Raw genomic sequence first — 17338 nt, forward strand, 5'->3', positions numbered from 1 at the left:
GTCCTGCCTCCAGCCACATAATGAACTGAACCCTATGCTGTCCATATGCTCAGTGGAGCATAAGCACCTATCAACTCCAGCTGGGTTTCTCTTCATTTCGTGCAGGTACCTAAGGACTTTCCAGATATATAGGTGCTTACAGTCAACAGGAGTCACTTAGGTACTACTACTAGTAGGCTTAATACAGCCCTACATGTTTTCATTGGCCTGTAAATTGATCAAAGAATGCATTGATAGAAGACAGACATTCCTTGATAGTATCAGATGGCAAAAAGTACCTTATAAAATAAATTGTTAATAGTATCTAGTAAACACATCATGTCTTAAGCACTATCTTACTTTATTGGAATGTAACAAAGATTAGAGGACATGAAGACAACTAGCAATTATATTAATAATTTTGTTTATTGCTCACTGAGTTACTTTAGTCATCCTGAATGAGACTGAATGATCAGTTTGGCAAGTCTCTCTGAAGAATGGGTACTTAACATTTAACAGAAGCATTATTAGTTTGCCCTTTAATACCCCCTGTACTTCAAACCTGACAGCAGTTCAGCATTCAGCCTCCTCTGCACTCAATCTAAATCCCGTTAAAGTCAATGCAAGTCTCTCCCATTTTAATGGGATTTAAATCAAGCCTCTAATCCTCAGTGTCTGTGTCACTGAGAGAGAAAATTATGAATGTGGGTTTGTGGTGTAAATACTGCTGCAATGGGAGGTGAATGGTAGCAATCAGTGCAAGTAACTATGCAAGAATACATCTTTGTGTATATTCCTTGTTGATGAGAGCATAAGATCTCATATCCTATGAGAAAAGCTAAAGCAAAGTAAATAGTTAAGATGTAAAATCTTGAAGTCCTTCACTCTGTCAAATCTAGACCTCTGAAGGAATTCATCTGCCTTAATGAACTTGCCTAAAAATTGGAAGCTAATCCTTCAGGTTCCCTTCACACTAAAAGGAGAAGAGTCAGCTCCAGAAGGCAATTCATTTGATCTGTCTTAGATGTATATTTTCAGCTGAGACGAACAGCCTTCTTCTAATGCTTATTTCTCGCTATTGATCATACTGGGAAGCTTGAATGGCTAACTCAGATTTACATGACTAATTTTTAGTCATCTATAAGGCAGATATATCTCACTCCTTACTGGATTTTTTGAAAACTGTAAGAGGTACCCTTTAAGCCTGGAAAGTAGGTAGTTCAGTGCTGGTGTTCAGTTCCATTTCTAAGGCTAGATGCAATGAGCATAACGCGCTGATTTGACTTGCATGAGAAGGTCATAATATTTTTTTGTTGAACTAGAATACATATATTAGGTAAAAACAGATGCTCTTGTGTACATATTTTGAATTACGGAGATATCATCACATCCCTTGTTAGGTCGTTGCTATGATTAATCATCCTTACTATTAAACATATTATCCTAGCTCTGGTAGAACTTCATTATTTCTTTACTGTCTGATGCAAATCCTCTCTAATTTTGTAATTCACAGTCCGTATGTTCAAGGGTTGCATTAGCTTTTTTAATCACAGCAGTATGTGAGGAGCTCATAGATAATTTGGTGTTCGCTGAAACTCCTTAGTGCTTTTAGGCATGTGGCTTTTCAAAGCACATATCCTTGACTAGTCATATAGTCTATATTCAGTTTTCCTACAGTGAATGCTTCATAATTAGCTGTATTATAAACCTGTTTCTCTCCACTAAAGAGATTCTGTGAATTTGCTCTGCTGGCAGAGCTGTTTTAGCAAAACAAGATACTAAAGGAGTTTTTCCACCAGTGTATCTACCATGCCTACTTTAATGACTCTAGCTAAGCCAAAATTAGAGCTGCATTTTGTGTAGACAGATATTTGAGTTTAGGGTGTGTAATTTTTTCCCCAGCTCAGCTGAGACATCATACTGACAGAAAAACTTTCTCTCATAGACCAGATCCATACTTAAAATTTTGCCCACGGAGCTTTACTGACATAGTTATGCCAGGGCACAAAAACAACCAAACAAAAAGAAATCTTAATGTACACATAGCTTTCAGCAAAAAGTATTTTGGGGGATACAACTTGGCAAGCTCCACTAGCAAACATGCTTTTATTCCCCTTACACGTTTACATACTTCTATACTGCCTCATTTCTAAGTCTTCTGTTGTTATAGAAGTGCCATCTCCAAAAATCAGTCCCTTGTTGCTATCACAGTGCTGAAAAAAAGTGTATACCACCTGAGTCTAGCTTGCAATATGAGCTGCATGAATGATCTTTCCTCCTCACTACTTAGCTGTTAATTCTCCATGTTATTGCCAAAATATGACTACTATAAAAAATTACTATTATGAGAGTTCAGTTGTGGACTATGTAATGAGGTTGCTTTGTTATATACGATGCAATTATCAAACCATGAACTCTTTTGTTCTTTTTCTGCCTTGTATTTGAGAAAAAAACCCAAAATATTAAAGTTACAATTGCATAGAGGGAGGTCAGGTTTTTTGTGGATTTTTCTGAAAGTATAAAAAATATGTGCCTAGGACTAAATTCTCACTTGTAAACTATACACTGGGATACATGTCAAAACACAGGAAATGACATAAACCTTTGATCACACAGAAAATGTATAGCTCTGTTTAAGCAAGAGTATTCTTCAAGCCACTAAGTTTTACATATAGCACATGTATTGATGGGTATGGTTTGAGCTAAGGAAAGAGTTATGGTGACACAGGAACCTAAGGATCTTGAAAAAGTGAACAACTTTACTGGTGTGAAAATGACTTTTATATAACTCAGAAAAAAAAGATCTGTATGCGGTTGAAAGGCTCTAAGATCTTTCTAGTAAAATCATGATCAATCAAGCTACCCTTGCAAAAAAAAAGAAAAGAAAAAGTAGGGAGAGTGAAGTAAAGAAAATTCAGAATCAGGAGTCGATTTTTAATTTGTGGGACCACTCGAGTGCTTACAGCTCACAGCTACCCAGCTGGCAGATGTAACCACAGCACGAGCACTAGGTTGCTTGAGTCTTGTCATTACAATGCTTCCTTTTGTCTGATGGCTGCAAATGCTTGACAGTCGTTAGAAAGTCATCCAAGGAAATACTTCCTTTCCATGTACAAGATCCTTGTCGTGGATTTTTAACACTGAGCTTTCTCAGTAATTCAGCTATCATTAGCAAAAGAATAGTTTCTTACAGCCTGCCTCTGCCCTTAAGGGTCTTTTATAAAGAGGACAAAAGCTCTTTGTTGTCACTCCTTCACACGTTATTAACAGAGGTTTAACAGAAAGAAGAGGGGCTTGTTACATGCCCGCTGCAATTTGTCTTTTTTTCAGTTCATTCAGGTCTTCATCATGTCCAACCAGAAGATGGATTAACCCAGATCCAGTGTGACAGTTTCCATACTAAATAGAAAATGACTTTAAAAAAGGCAGACAGAATAATCTCTCCCTGCAAAGAACCAAATCAGCTAACGAGACGGTGAATATTTCTGCATGCCAAACAACATTTTTATAAAACAAACTGCTGTTCAACAGATGAAAGTAAACCTCAGTAATATGCAGATACATTAACTTGATAATTTGATATGATCGTCGTTTTGCCTGGTTGATGTTTTTAGTTTTTGTCTCTGCTGCCTAATTCTTTCCATGCTACCTATGCACATCTGTTGCTGAGCCCACCAATTGTCCTGCACAAAGCAATAACTTACAGTGATTGCTTCTAGGCCTATTGCATTTGGGTCTGCGATCTGCTATCTGTGACGAGGCTGTCAGCTGGTGTAAAATAGGATTGCTCTACTGGTGACAGCGAAGTCAGGCTGACTCACACTAGCTGACCCTCAGCTTCCTCAGCTCCCACAATGACTTGCCACTTTTTACAATTCTAGCAATACTTTTGATGAATTTGGGACCACGCCCAGTATGAATCATAGGCAACTCTTCAGCACTGCTGCTCAGGGCGGGAAGTTGTAGATCTTTCCATTACAGCCCAATGAGTCACTTTTAGCTTTCTGTGAAAATTTCTGTTGGCTCAGAATTTCATCAAGGGATCATGAAAACCAAAGAGACACATACATAAAAAAGGGAGTTCGCAACATGGGAGCCAGTGCCGCACGTCATGCTGATGTACTAAAAACCTCTGTGACTTCTTGAAACTCAAGGAAAGTCAAGGAAGAAATTTCGAGAGTGTCTGAATGCTGACACTTAAAGTTAACATTGCTTAAATGCAGCTTATTCAGGAAATGGTATCTAACCTATCTTTTTCTTAGAGTGCCGGTTACATGTTCCATTTTATTCGGTAACAAAATTAATTCCTGAAAAATCCCATCCCCTTCTGTCACCTGTTTCCACTCCCAGTGGAAACTTAATTCTCCACCCTAAGCTGTGCTCAGAAAACATCACAGGGATGTGCCAGGTCTCTACAATGATCTAGGTTAAAAAAAAAAAAAAAAAGGCCTACCACTGCCAAACATAGCTATTGTGGCTTTGGAAAAAGTTGTAGCTGTGGGTGGACAGGAACCTTTCAAAACAATTTCAACACTGAAAAAAGAAATCTGTAATGCGTAACTACAACCTTATAAAAACCCAAAAACTAGCATACGGGAAGTGTTTAAATCTTCTCTATATATCAAGAACAGTGTAGTGCAGGTCTACTGGTCTAGTTCACAAGGAACAAGTAGTTAATTAGTTACCAGATAGAGGGGACGCTCTCGCCTTGCAAATAAAGTTCTTCCAGATACCTGATTGATTTCAGCCACCTCCTGAATTCAAGGAGTGTTAACAGTCTCAGAGCCGGCACAAGTTGGGTCATGTGTGTGCAGTCCAAGATGTTTGTAAACAATCTGGAAAAAAGAGCCAACAGTGCGGTGGTGAAGACTGTGGATGATATGAAGTCATTCTAGGTAGTGTGAGCAAAGGTAAAGCGTAAAGAACTACAGAAGCACCTTAAGCAACTGAGCAGTAAAACAGGAGGTGTAATTCAACATAGATAAATGCAAGGTCATGGGGGAAACCATTTGGAAAAACAGACCTAGTATCACATGTAAAAAGGTGATTACATATAAAATGAGCTGATATATTCTGGGGAAAGATCTTGGGGCTAGGCTAGATAGCGTCGTGAAAGCACCATCTTGGTGCTCAAAAACCAGGTAGAATATTAGGAAACGTTAGGAAAGGAATAACAGACAGAACAGAAGACATCTTTATGTCATTGTTTAAATCCATGGGTCACCCACGCCTTGAATACTGTGTACAGCTCTGATGTCTTCATCACAGAAAGAATATTAGGAACTGGCAATGACTCACCCTGTTTTTTCCCTTCCCTTCATGTCCACATACAGACACAGCTAGGGCAGGGTGCTGTGCTAGAGACTCTTTGTCTAAACCATTCCTATGTCCTTACATGTATGTGGAGATTACTTTGTGATTGAGCTACTACTGCTAACAGTTCTGAGAAGTGAGTGTTGGCAGCCAGTTCCTGCTGAAAAATGTAATTTGGCAAAGGTTTATCTGTTGTATATTCAACACTGTACTTCCATGTGAGGATAGAGGGGATGAAGACTTGATTACAAAAAGAGCATTTGAAACACTATACATACGAGATCACCTCAAGTATAAACAGCAGTCAGCCTGAACAACTTGCCATCCCACTTATACAGATATAAAGTTGAACGTTTGTGCATATGGAAGTAATGCTATATAATGCAATAACTGCTCGGTACTGTGATCAGGGTTAAAATATGGATCAGATGTCTGTGACTTGGTCTGTGACCAAGCCATGACAGGTATGGGCACAGATTACAATTGCCTAAAGCAGTGCTCTAGCTGGGTTACAAAATAGCTTAGGGCTGCTACACAGACAGGGCTTTTGATGCCATTCTCCCATGCCCAGTTCAAGCCCACCCCAGCTTTCCCACAGCTGCACACAATGCCAGCAGTGCACCACCAATGCTGGAAAGCTCACAAGCAAATTTCTTTGAATGCTCAACTATTAACGGCTGCAAGTCCCACGAGAAACTGATTATTTCCTCTTTGTATCAGCAATATTTACTATGTGGGAAAGTACAAGCAATTCAAATGATGTATTTCTGCTGCTGAAAATAAAATGTCATTTTCAGATCTCTCTGAAAATACCACAGACTTCGGTAACATCAACAGTACCCTATTGTTGGTAACAGTTGCAAGTAACACACACCCCATTCACTTGACTGCTTGAAGACTAAGGGACATATTTTTTTCCTCATTCTGCTTCCCCTCCACTCAGCTGCTAAAATGACAAAAGGAGGCCAGCTGAACGCTACGGGCATTTTTATGGAGTATAAAGCTAATGCCTTCACACGGTCTTAGGAAAACAGTAGTGCAGACACACTCAGCTGCTTCAGAGCAACTGAGCAACATGGAGATACAAGTTGGACTAAGAGAAATCAGCGTCAACTCACATCAACACTGTGTCTACACTGCTTCCTGACCATGAAAACAAATGGAACCGAAGACCTAGATACTGCTGACGACCTCTTCGTCAAATACTTTCTTGGATTTCTTTCTCTGCTCACAAGCAGTTTGAGTAGCTGGTCACCCCAAGTACTGATATTTTGGGTGTCAGCTGGGAAAAATAGGTTCAAAGTTAAGTAGGACCCTGACTAAAGCAGCGGTGAGTTCTGGTGGAAGAAGGTCTAACTGATGTTCAGCATGCTTCAGCAGGGAGAACAGTTTTTCTAAAATGGGACCTGTGTAAAGTATTTCTTTCAGAAACAAGGAGTGTACACAATATAGTCGTTGTGGCGATAACCATGAAATACCCTTAGGTACCTATTAAAAAAATGGCCTACTGTTAACCAAAAGCAACGTTCATAGTGCAATAGATGTCAAAAATAAAGCATCTTACCCAGAATAACAGTAGAAGAGATAAGGACAGTTACCTCTGTAGCATCATTCACTATATAGGGATCTTAGACAATCTGAGGCCCTGAGCAATGAGCGTGTAGCTAATAAGAAAGTCGCAGCATTGGTTCATCCCTGTACTGGTGTCTAACCCAGGATTGCACAGTGAAGGGAGAGGAAGCTTCCTGAAGCACAAGAAGCTGGCAGTAGTGCCAGGAACAGAGTACCCAAACCCCAGAACCCCTTCAGCCTCAAAGAGTCTTTAGGCAGTGGCACCACCTTATTCTTCATTTTCAAGAGAAATTAGTGCTTTCCATATGTGTTAACCAGTCTGATCACTGTAAATCAGCCCTGATCAGAGGAAATTGCTGGAGTGGAGGTTCCCACAAGTCTAGAGTGGGAAACTTCTGAGGATACGTGGGATCCTGCATTTTTAGTGCTCAGGGAACTCTGCACTGCAAGCCTAATAGAATTAGATGATTTCAAGGGCTGTCAGCTATGGATTGTAGACATCCTTAATTTCTCTTTTGAACCTTGGCATCAAATCTTAACCTAAATTCAGCTGAATACATCTCAAATCCCAGTGTGAACATTCTAATTTGACACTGAGAGTGCCTTTCTGCACCTGAGCTTAATCCCAAATTATACCCACTCTCAAAATGCATTAAGCAAAATTGCACAGGTACATTGCTATTGCAGAGAAGGTGGTACACATAAGAACCTCAGGCATGCTGGCGCTTTTCTCTCTTCCAGGATGATAGAGTTTAGAGAAACCCTCCCTTAAATTGTGTGATTTGACTAGGTGCCTGAATCTATGTGAAATAAATCCAGAACATATGGCCTGGACAAAATGCTGTTCACAGTGAACAATATCTAGCTGAGACTCTATTTAAGTATCTTAGCGAAGTCAACTGGGTAATCATGGTATTCATAGACAGTACGTATGTGGGAAGCAGAAACATTCTTTCTATGGAAGAAAAATCTCATTAAAAACCCTGCTGCATTTCTTCTAAAAACAGAAGGAGATCATCATACCAGGCAGAGTGTTCAAGTCTGAACTCAGAGGGGAAAGCAGGAAAAAGGGGGAAAAACAACAGCAATGACCTCCCTCTAATACTTTAGGAAATGCTTGTTTGGAAGAGTTGCATGAGAACATACAGACTTAATTTTTTTTGGTTTCTTATCAGGCTGGACCAAGCTCAAACCAATGACCTCAAGGTTAAAAGCCCTACATGTCTTTTCCATGTTCCTAAACAACCCAACCCTTCCTACTAATAAAATATCTTATTTGGAAGTCCATACCACTGAATTACATATAGCTTGTAAAAACAATTAAGTCTAGACAACCAACTGACAATCAGACCAGCAAGTCTGTATTCCCTCAAACAGAGGACATGAAGAAAAGGAGTCTGATGCTCAGCTGCTCTCAAGTGCTCTGTCTGAGGTAGTGAAGTGATACCTGTCAAGAGCAGATAAGGGTCTGGTATTCGGTGCTTAAGAGTTTGCATGTTTTAAGGACAGATCATTTATTAGGTATATACATGGGAGATGTTCCAGAGTATCTATTCCTGAATGAGCTATGCACCTCTTAGATTATCATGTCATTTAACTTTTTAGTATTTCAGTTTTTACCCTAGGTGATGGAAATGAAACTCATCTTCATCATAGAAATGTTGAAAGTTTCATCAGTGTCAAACAGAGACTATTTTGTAGGCGTGTTTCCTACAGTGCTATTCTATTTTTGGTGAATAATACTCTTCTTGTTTGTGTATGCTTTTTCCTTCCTATATTTACCACTGATGTCTGTCTGATATATGAAACATTAAATTCTGAGCAGGATAAGTTACTTACCTGTAAGTAGAGTTCACCAAGATGTGTTAGTCGAAAGCCTCTTCCCTTGGGTACACAAACCCATCAAATGCTTGAGCTCAAATAATTTTTCTCTCCAGCAGTTCCAGCAATGTGTGTGCATCTTCTCTTGTGTCCCATGCAGACAGTATAGAGAGGTGGGCATTTTCTGCTCCTCACTTTCCTTGCAACTACAGGATCCCAGAGTACAAGGGACTCTGAGGAAGAAGGCAAAAGAAGGCAGTTGCAAAACGTACATGCATACAGCATAAGAGCTCCATTCACAGGTAAGTCCCACCTTTGGGTGTTTGTTCATTCCACTTTGGGTGACTCCAGTGCCTACAGGTATGTCTGAGCTCTGTGTGAGCAGGGAATTGCTTTGCCACGAAAACGTGTGTGTGTGTGTGTGTGTGTGTGCGTGCGCAAGAGCAGAGCTAGGCCAAAATCCATCCTGGGAAGGTGTAGTGGGCATAACTGGCAAGGTTTGGGTAGCAGAGGGCTGCAGGAGTGACCTGGGTGGGAGGAGGCCATGAACCATCCTGTGCAATCACAGCCAGTTCCACCCAGCTCAACAATCAACCCAACCTGTGCTAAAACCTCAGCTGGTCAGAGAGGCACACAGTGCCACTGCTCAGACATATGTAAGGAAGGGAAATAGCTGTTGGGGGCAGGAGGCCCAAAGGGAGGCATGTGAGGAGACACAAGAGGAGACACAAAAGGAGACACAGGAGGGGACATTTGAAGGCGCACTAAAGATACAGGAGGAGGCGCAGAGAAGGGGACATTGTGGGGGACATGGATGGAGATGCACTCTTGAAGGAGACACTACTTGCCAGAGGACTGCAGCCCATGGATAAGCTCACATTGGAGCAGGTACGCCCCTGAAGGGACTGCAGACTCTGGAGGAACCCACACCAGAGCAGAGGAAAAGATCAAGAACCAGGAGCAACAGAAAGAAACCACTATTCACTGATCCCAACCTGTGCCACCTGTTGCCTCACTGAAGGGATTGAGAGCTGTCTCGACTGACTTTGAGTCTGGGGAAAGGGGTGGGAAGGTGTTTTCCCTGTGTTTGTTTAATTGTTTGTTTTCTTTGTTTCTCAATACCCAAATCTGTAATTAAAAGTTTATGTTGATTGGCTATAAATTCAATCAAGTTAAATTCACAGAGGTGAGACTGTTTTGCCCGCAACAGGACGGGAGAAGCTGTCTTCAGTTGAGGTTCTGGAAGGGAACAGAGGAGGTGACAGCACCTTCACAAGTCCTTTATGCCCTTAGCACTAGGAAGGAGAAGCCTCTGTTTCTGATCCTATCCATGATATCCATGTGGGCCTTTCCGTAGGCCAGCAGTGGAGTGAGAACTAATCCTACCTGGATAATGTCATGGTGCCTTCTTCCTTCAACTCTCCACTTATATAGGAAACATATTCAGTTTCACTCTTTCCGGAAGGAAGAAGAAAAGAAGATGGTGGAAAGGCTGTACAGAAAGAACTGGCATTGTGGCATGACAAGGAAACCAAGTGCTGGCAACAACACTTGTTTCTAGAAAGGTTTATATTCAGATGACTTCTTGTCACAAAGCTGGCATTCCTGCCTCTGCAATATGAGAACTCTCTGACAGTTCAGAAGTTTGACAAAAAGGATGTTTCTCTCTTTATCTCCATTTAGGAGCCATTTGAGGCTGTTATTTTATTTCTGAGCAGGATACACAACAAGTACTTCTTTTTTTCCCTTTTCTTTTTCCTAGAGGTCAGCAATTGTTTGAAAAAGAAGGATGAAACAGATGAGACAACAAAAAACATAAGGCATGCAGCCTGGATGTATATTTCCATCCATGTGTCTTCTTTTACATTTGTTTCAAACTTCTGAGCATCCGGCATTTCTAGCCTTAAAAAAAAAAAAAAAGAAAAAGAAAGGGGTGGGGGATTGTTAGGAGAAACCTGGCCTGAGTCAGTTGGTGGTATTTCATTAAAGTCCTAAGTGTGATCCAGATAGACAAACAGTGTGTTCTCAGTAGGTGTAATTTAGACAGTGTAAAGAGGCAAGTTACTGTTGTCCACAGTAACTCACAGATTCAACTCAGTCTGGATGAGTCCAAAAGACTCAACTTTATTGTAGCATGAAAAAGTACATCAAAGAATAACTACACCTCATAACAATGTAGGCATTTCAGAGATAGGCACTTTATAAAGGTTAAAAGATAAATTGTCTTTTTACGACTTTTTTCCATGTAGCCACACAAAGAAGTCAGACCATTTTGTTACATCAATTAGCCTGACAAGTCTACTGGGTAAATTATGAAACAAGTCTTCTTTGCATTACTTTCTGCAGACCTGAATTCATCCTATAATAGAGTCACTCATTAAAGCATATACTGCATCTGAAAATTTCAGTATTTCCTGTTTAGTGAAATTTTTGTTTTACTAATTCAATTCTCTGTATTTGGCTGTAAACGCTGCATATATTAATACTGAATATAGTTTAGATCAAAATGCTGTTTAATTACCTAAAATGTTACTTTATTATAAAGAAAGGTAGTTCAATATATAGGAAAATGAATGTGTAATTACTAAGATTTTACAATGATGAATGAGTTGAGGGAATGACATTAATATTACAGGGACACATTCCAAAAGACACTGGTTGAAAGAGCTTTGTGTCATTAACTTTATTGGGAGCCCTTCCAAAAGACTCAAGTTGAAAGAACTCATGCCATTAATGTTATTGGGAGTCATTCCAAAAAAACAGTAGCTGAAAGAGCTTCTTGTATGATGATTTATTTGTTGGTTTAAGCAGATAAGTTAACCGTTTTGGTATTAGATGCTGGATTTTGACAGCAATTCATTGTACTAATGGCTCTTATAAAGGGAGCTGGGGTATCCTGGACTAATATTCACTAAATGTTGAAGTTAACCACTTGAAATCAGGAAAGTGTTTTTCTGTCTTCTCCAAGCACCTTTAAATAATTTTTTATGTTCCTTTTTCATGGCATAAACACAAACATTTATTTTCCTGGTCCTTCACAGCTCAGTCCTTCTCTATTCCCTCCGTCTTGTATTTATCACTGACATGTTACTACTTCTTCATTTGAAGTGCTCTTTTTCTGCCAGGACAGATCATGCCCCTGCAGCCAAGTTCTCAAAATTTTTAATTTATTGGCCAGTGCTTCTGCACTGATAATAGCTTGAAATGCTCACTCGTCTTCTTCCAAAAATGTCTCTGCATGACTGTCTCACACATGATGCTCTCTGTGTACTGCTCTGTGAATCCAATACTAGGAAATTCTCCTCAGTGTCTTAAATGATGAGGGAGATAGATTGCATGTTTGTTATGCTGGATAATACTGTGTCATAGTTCTGTTCTATTTCCACATCTTTTCATACCCCTCTCTCAGCTCTTGTCTCAGATAATTTTGGGACAGGGTCTGTGTTTTCTGTGCTTGTTAGAAGAGCACTGAATATAGAGGAGTCCTGGCCATTGCAGAATTCCAAATAGTGTCGTATCTATACTGTTGCATTGCCATGTCCCATGTTTCACACTCAGGTCTTAGTCCTTTGATCTTCCTGGCTACATACATGTTATTTACCACCCAAGATCCCATTGTAGGGTGGTGTTGGAAGGGCAGGAGCCTAAACAGCTCCCTTGTGAAAAAAAATTGTAAGCATGAATTGGAAAACAGTGCATGCCAGGGGTTCGTTCCTATATAAAATATAAAAATAAATCCTGGCAGATCTGGCTTCTTCAGCCTGCAGGCCTCATGGCCTTGCATGCCCTTCCTGATTCTCATGCTATAGACCGTAGACCAAAACAACATGCCTTAGCCTTGGCAACATGCTACAAAACATTCCTGTGTTCCATTGTGAGGCAGCCGTCTCGTTTCTGTCCATTGCTGGATAGAATGGTGCTAAACAGCATTTAAAGAAGTGCCAAGTGGGGTCAAGAGGAGATCAACACTCATGGTTTCACCAGTTCAGATTCAGAAAACATCATCTGAGGCCAAAGGAAGACGCTGGAATTTGAGGGAAGTTTCAGTATTTCCAAAATATGCACAACAACTTGGATGGAGAAGTAACTATCCAATATGCTCATGATCCCATGTCCTCAGGCCAAGCCCTATACAGAGGTGCTAGATTCCAAGAGATAGGTCTGTGTCTCAGCATCTCCAGATACCCCAGGGCCCAGCTGTGCAACATCCCACAGGAGTAGCCTCCAGATGGTGGTAACCATGGTGGTGAGGGCCCCAGGAAGAAGTGGACAGGCACATGGTCATGGCATTCATGAATCTCCTCACTGATCAACAATGCTCTGCAGGATCAGGGAGTGACACCTCTACTGATTCACTCAGTTGTAGGTCCTAGCACTGGGAAATCTGGGGGAAAGTGTCCCTTTAGTGTCTTACATGCACAGTGGGAAGATGCACTTACTGCTTCAGAGAGGCCAAGAGCACAGCGATGCATGGACATGGACAGTTGGCAGAAGGGTCTTGCTTATCTTTCTTCTGAGTTACCTGGCAGGGAACTTTCTCTCTCCAAACTGGCTTGGGGTGGACAGCCCCCCAAGGCCACTTCTTGTCCATGGCAGAAAGGCACTGATGATGGCATGTTGCTGCTGCAGGACAGGAATGAGCTTGCTACAAAGAGCTTCATAAATTCCCAAACCTACCTTCAAGTTTTGGAGGTACTTTGAGCATTGCAAGTCTAAAATATAATGCTGCCATCAGAGAGTGCCCCCCTCATCAAAAACTGCCACTCAACAACAAAGACTGCAGCTGCTTCCCTGACAAAGTGAGATAAAGGTTAATGTTGCGGTCAAAACAGCCTTGTCTGATAGCATCTGAGATGAGAGAGGTCCATCTTGCCAGGGTCTACTCATCCTGGGCTAGACATCTTTGCTCCAGCACATGGGGTGTGAATAAACCTGAAATATTCTTCCCAGTCAAAGGCATAACACTGCCACTAACAACACCAGCAACCACAGCAATGGACAAATTATGTAGCAAGTCCAAATAACAGGTTAAGTGCCTGTCTCTGTCATATAGAGAACTAGAGATATTTAAAACTCAACTGGATGAGATCCTGCGCAACCTGATCTAAGCTGACCCTGCTTCAAGCAGAGAGTTGTATCAAAGGTCATCAAGAGGTCTCTTCCAACTTAAATTACTCTTCAATTCAGTGATTCTAATACATATCTATGCTAGAATATGATCACACTCAACTGTAGGAGAAAAAGAATCACCTAACTTAAAAGACCAATGTGGACTCCAAATGAAATCATTGCTAGCGACTCTGATGGTACTATGTAAAGCTTGAAAGTTCTTCAAAGGCTGAACATAGGTTCTTTCTCTCCATCTTCATGATGTATGTGATAAATAGAATATATATAACAGACAGCATGGACTAACTTTCAAATTACTTTTTATGTACGGTACTCTTCCTTGTGGTAAATCGTTCACTATACAAGACACATTGTGTCAAATAATATACATAGCGTGAGACTACAATCTTTTAATGACAGCCTACATCTTGGACTAATTTTCAAAGAAGATTGCAGATATCTGTACACTTAAACATGAAATCCCGTTCTGTAGTCTGCCTTTCAAGACCAAAGTATATTTGCAGCTGTATTAAAATAGGACATGTGTTAGTGATAGTCTTAAGTGTAACCATGTGTATCCAAACACAAGAACCTGTATCAAAGAAAAAACTTTCTGGTGTCCAACACATAGCAAAGTGTTGCTTCCCCCTTGTCGTCACAATCTCTGACTCCGTTCTTTCTCCCTCCACGTTTGATGTTGATATGCATATATTTGGTATGCATATATTATGCAGACCTAATAGAAGCTCACACTTCTGGTGCCATAAGAACCATTAAGAAACATGGAATTTACCTCAATTGTATAAGTATACAATCAGAAAAAGCCTCAGGACTACAGAACTCAGAAAATACATACACAAGACAGACAAGGGGTAGAGGAAAGGAAGAACATACAAGCACAGCAAACAATGTGGTAGTAGCAAATACTAGCTCTGTTAGTATTGTTATTATTGGCTTTATTTGTTGTTTAAATCTTTTCAATGGAGTTCTGAGAGGAATTAGGTAGGTGGAAAAAAAAAGGTAGAAGTAAATCTGTGAGAGCAAATGGCAAATCTGTATAGACAACAGGCTATACAGAGTTAAAACAGCAGAAATAAGCTTTTAAAGTCATCACTGTTTTAATGCTTTCAGTTTCCACAGTTTCTGCAGTGGCTCTGTCAGCTTTACTCTTTGGCTGGCTCAGGTCCACTGCTTCTTTTGTAGGTTTTAAAACCTCTACAGCAAAGGAAGGAAGACATCTAAGCTCTGTCCAATTTACCATCTGGATGGGCAGTGATGTACTCCCAGATGTCCACATCACAATGTGTTTAAGCACAGTAACTTCTGCTCAGCCCTTGCTCCTATCTTTCATTTCAATGTAAACTGGGAAAGCTGTGTATCTTTGTTACCTCAGTCCTAGATGCACTTCTAGCCCCAGTTGTCTAGACATAGCCCTAGTGATTCCTAGTCCATAATATTTGGTTTGGAAAGTTATACAGCTTTGCAAGGACCTTTAAGCATCAATTGCCTATGGAGAGTATGAACAAAAAGGATGAATACTAGCTAAGGATATGACTTTTAAAAAATAACAAAAACAATTAGCAGAGGGTGGCCCCACTAGCCAGTTCAAGAGGGACTTTCAGACCTACATGGAATTTTGGTTTAAGGACAGAAAAAAGGTCATTCTTGCACTCTTGCTTTTATAAAAAAGACCATTCAGGTCATTTAAGGATTGAAAAACCTAAGAAGAGAACCAGAAATGCTTTATATTGGCTCAGCTGAACAGAGATATTGAGGAAACTTTTGAGATTAGTTGTATATGCCAGAAGAACAAGCCAAGTCAAGCAAAAGAGCCCCTATTGGTTGCACAGAAAAAATTGTTCCCCTGGAGTAAAATAGGCTTAGATTTGTTTAGATTGGCCAAGAAGATAAACATACTCTTTTCTGGACTAGGTTTACTAAGAAGCAGTATTTTGTGAAGTCTGGGTATAGACAAGGTACTGATAGCGTGCCCTTAGCCATAATCCAACAATGACTTTGAAAAAGTTTACTACAATTAAATTACAGGATATAACAACAAAATACAGGTTGCCACCTGTAGGTATTTGTTTTAGTAGACAGGGAGAATTATAATGCTTTTACGGATGATAGAAGTTGATGTCAGTGTTTTGTGGAAGTATAAATACAGCTATATGCAACATGATCTGATGGTCATGGAGTTCTCAACAGTCCCTTGGCTTGAAGCACCATATATGCTCATGATGGAAATCAATGATCAGAAAACAAAGGAGATGGAGGAAGCCCAAAGTCCAATTAAAAGTGTCTCATGTCATGCACTCTAATCATACGACAATCGACCAAATTTCCCCAATTTCCCACCTTTTCCTATTCATACTGTGGCTAGAGCCAGCCCCGTAAACCTCAAATGGACTCCGATATGGTTGTCCCACATGCTTATGAGATTGGCATCAATAAACAAATGCCAATATCTCCAGTTTCAGGAGAGGAGGTAAGAGTCATTCAGCTTGACATCTTTTTCTTTGAGATAGTCATGATTAGGCAGTTGTTGCAACAGATAAGACAGCTAAATCCCAGGTCTTTAAGAATACTATAAAAAACAACCACTTACAATTTCCTATTTACAGCAGTTTTGATATTTCAAGAGAGATCTGCCAGTGAAAGGCACCTCAGAGACTAGTCAAAAACAATTATTAACCTCACCACATGATAACCAGTTTACATAGTAGGTTGATTACAAATATTTGGAAGTAAGCCCCATACATGTTGCTTAAGGATTGATATTTTAAGTGTTTTGGTCAGAAGGCTAGGCAAAGAAGATCAACCTCTCTAAGAGAGCTCCGCATGCATGGAAGCTCTCTTAGATGAGGTTCCCTTGCTGGTGTAGAGGGGAAAGAGGGGAAGCTAGAGGAATGAACCCATGAACATGCTTAAATATGTTTTATGCACATTTCATGCTGTATATTTATCTAAAAATTCATACAAACAAAAATAGTTATGTAACTGCAACTCTAGTAAAAGGCCTCCTGGTCCTTCATCCTAAACTGGGAGATATAATAGAGCCCCAGACTTGGGGGCTGGATGGTCCAATGGTGAGCGAGATATAACCAAAAGTAAGAAACAAGTAGCCAGAGCTCTAAATCTCTTGCTAGAAAGAGAAGGACTCACACTAGTAGCTGTGTACTTCAGGGAAGGAGCTGTACATTGTTTCTGCTTCTTTGCTTCGCATCCCTCCCTTCCTCCTTCCCTCCTTTCTGCAAAGCACTGTTTAATTAATCTATTAATTTGTTTAATTCATCACATACATCTGCACAAGCCTTTGTCCAGAAAAATTAGGTTTATTTTCCCCAGGTTTCTAGGTGAATATTCAAATCTGTTTTAGTAAAGAGACTTCTAGAAGCCTTTTGTTGCTGCCAGTAAGGCCTGGCAAAAAGATTACTGTTATTAAGTTTTATCTGGGAAAATAAGCTGTGGTGTATGAAATTTTACCTTTAAGAGGTTCATCTTGGGAAGTGCGTCCCTGATCAAAAAGGATCTCACTCCATTA

This window comes from Aptenodytes patagonicus, chromosome 1 (assembly GCF_965638725.1).
Source record: "Aptenodytes patagonicus chromosome 1, bAptPat1.pri.cur, whole genome shotgun sequence".
Classification (NCBI taxonomy): domain Eukaryota; kingdom Metazoa; phylum Chordata; class Aves; order Sphenisciformes; family Spheniscidae; genus Aptenodytes; species Aptenodytes patagonicus.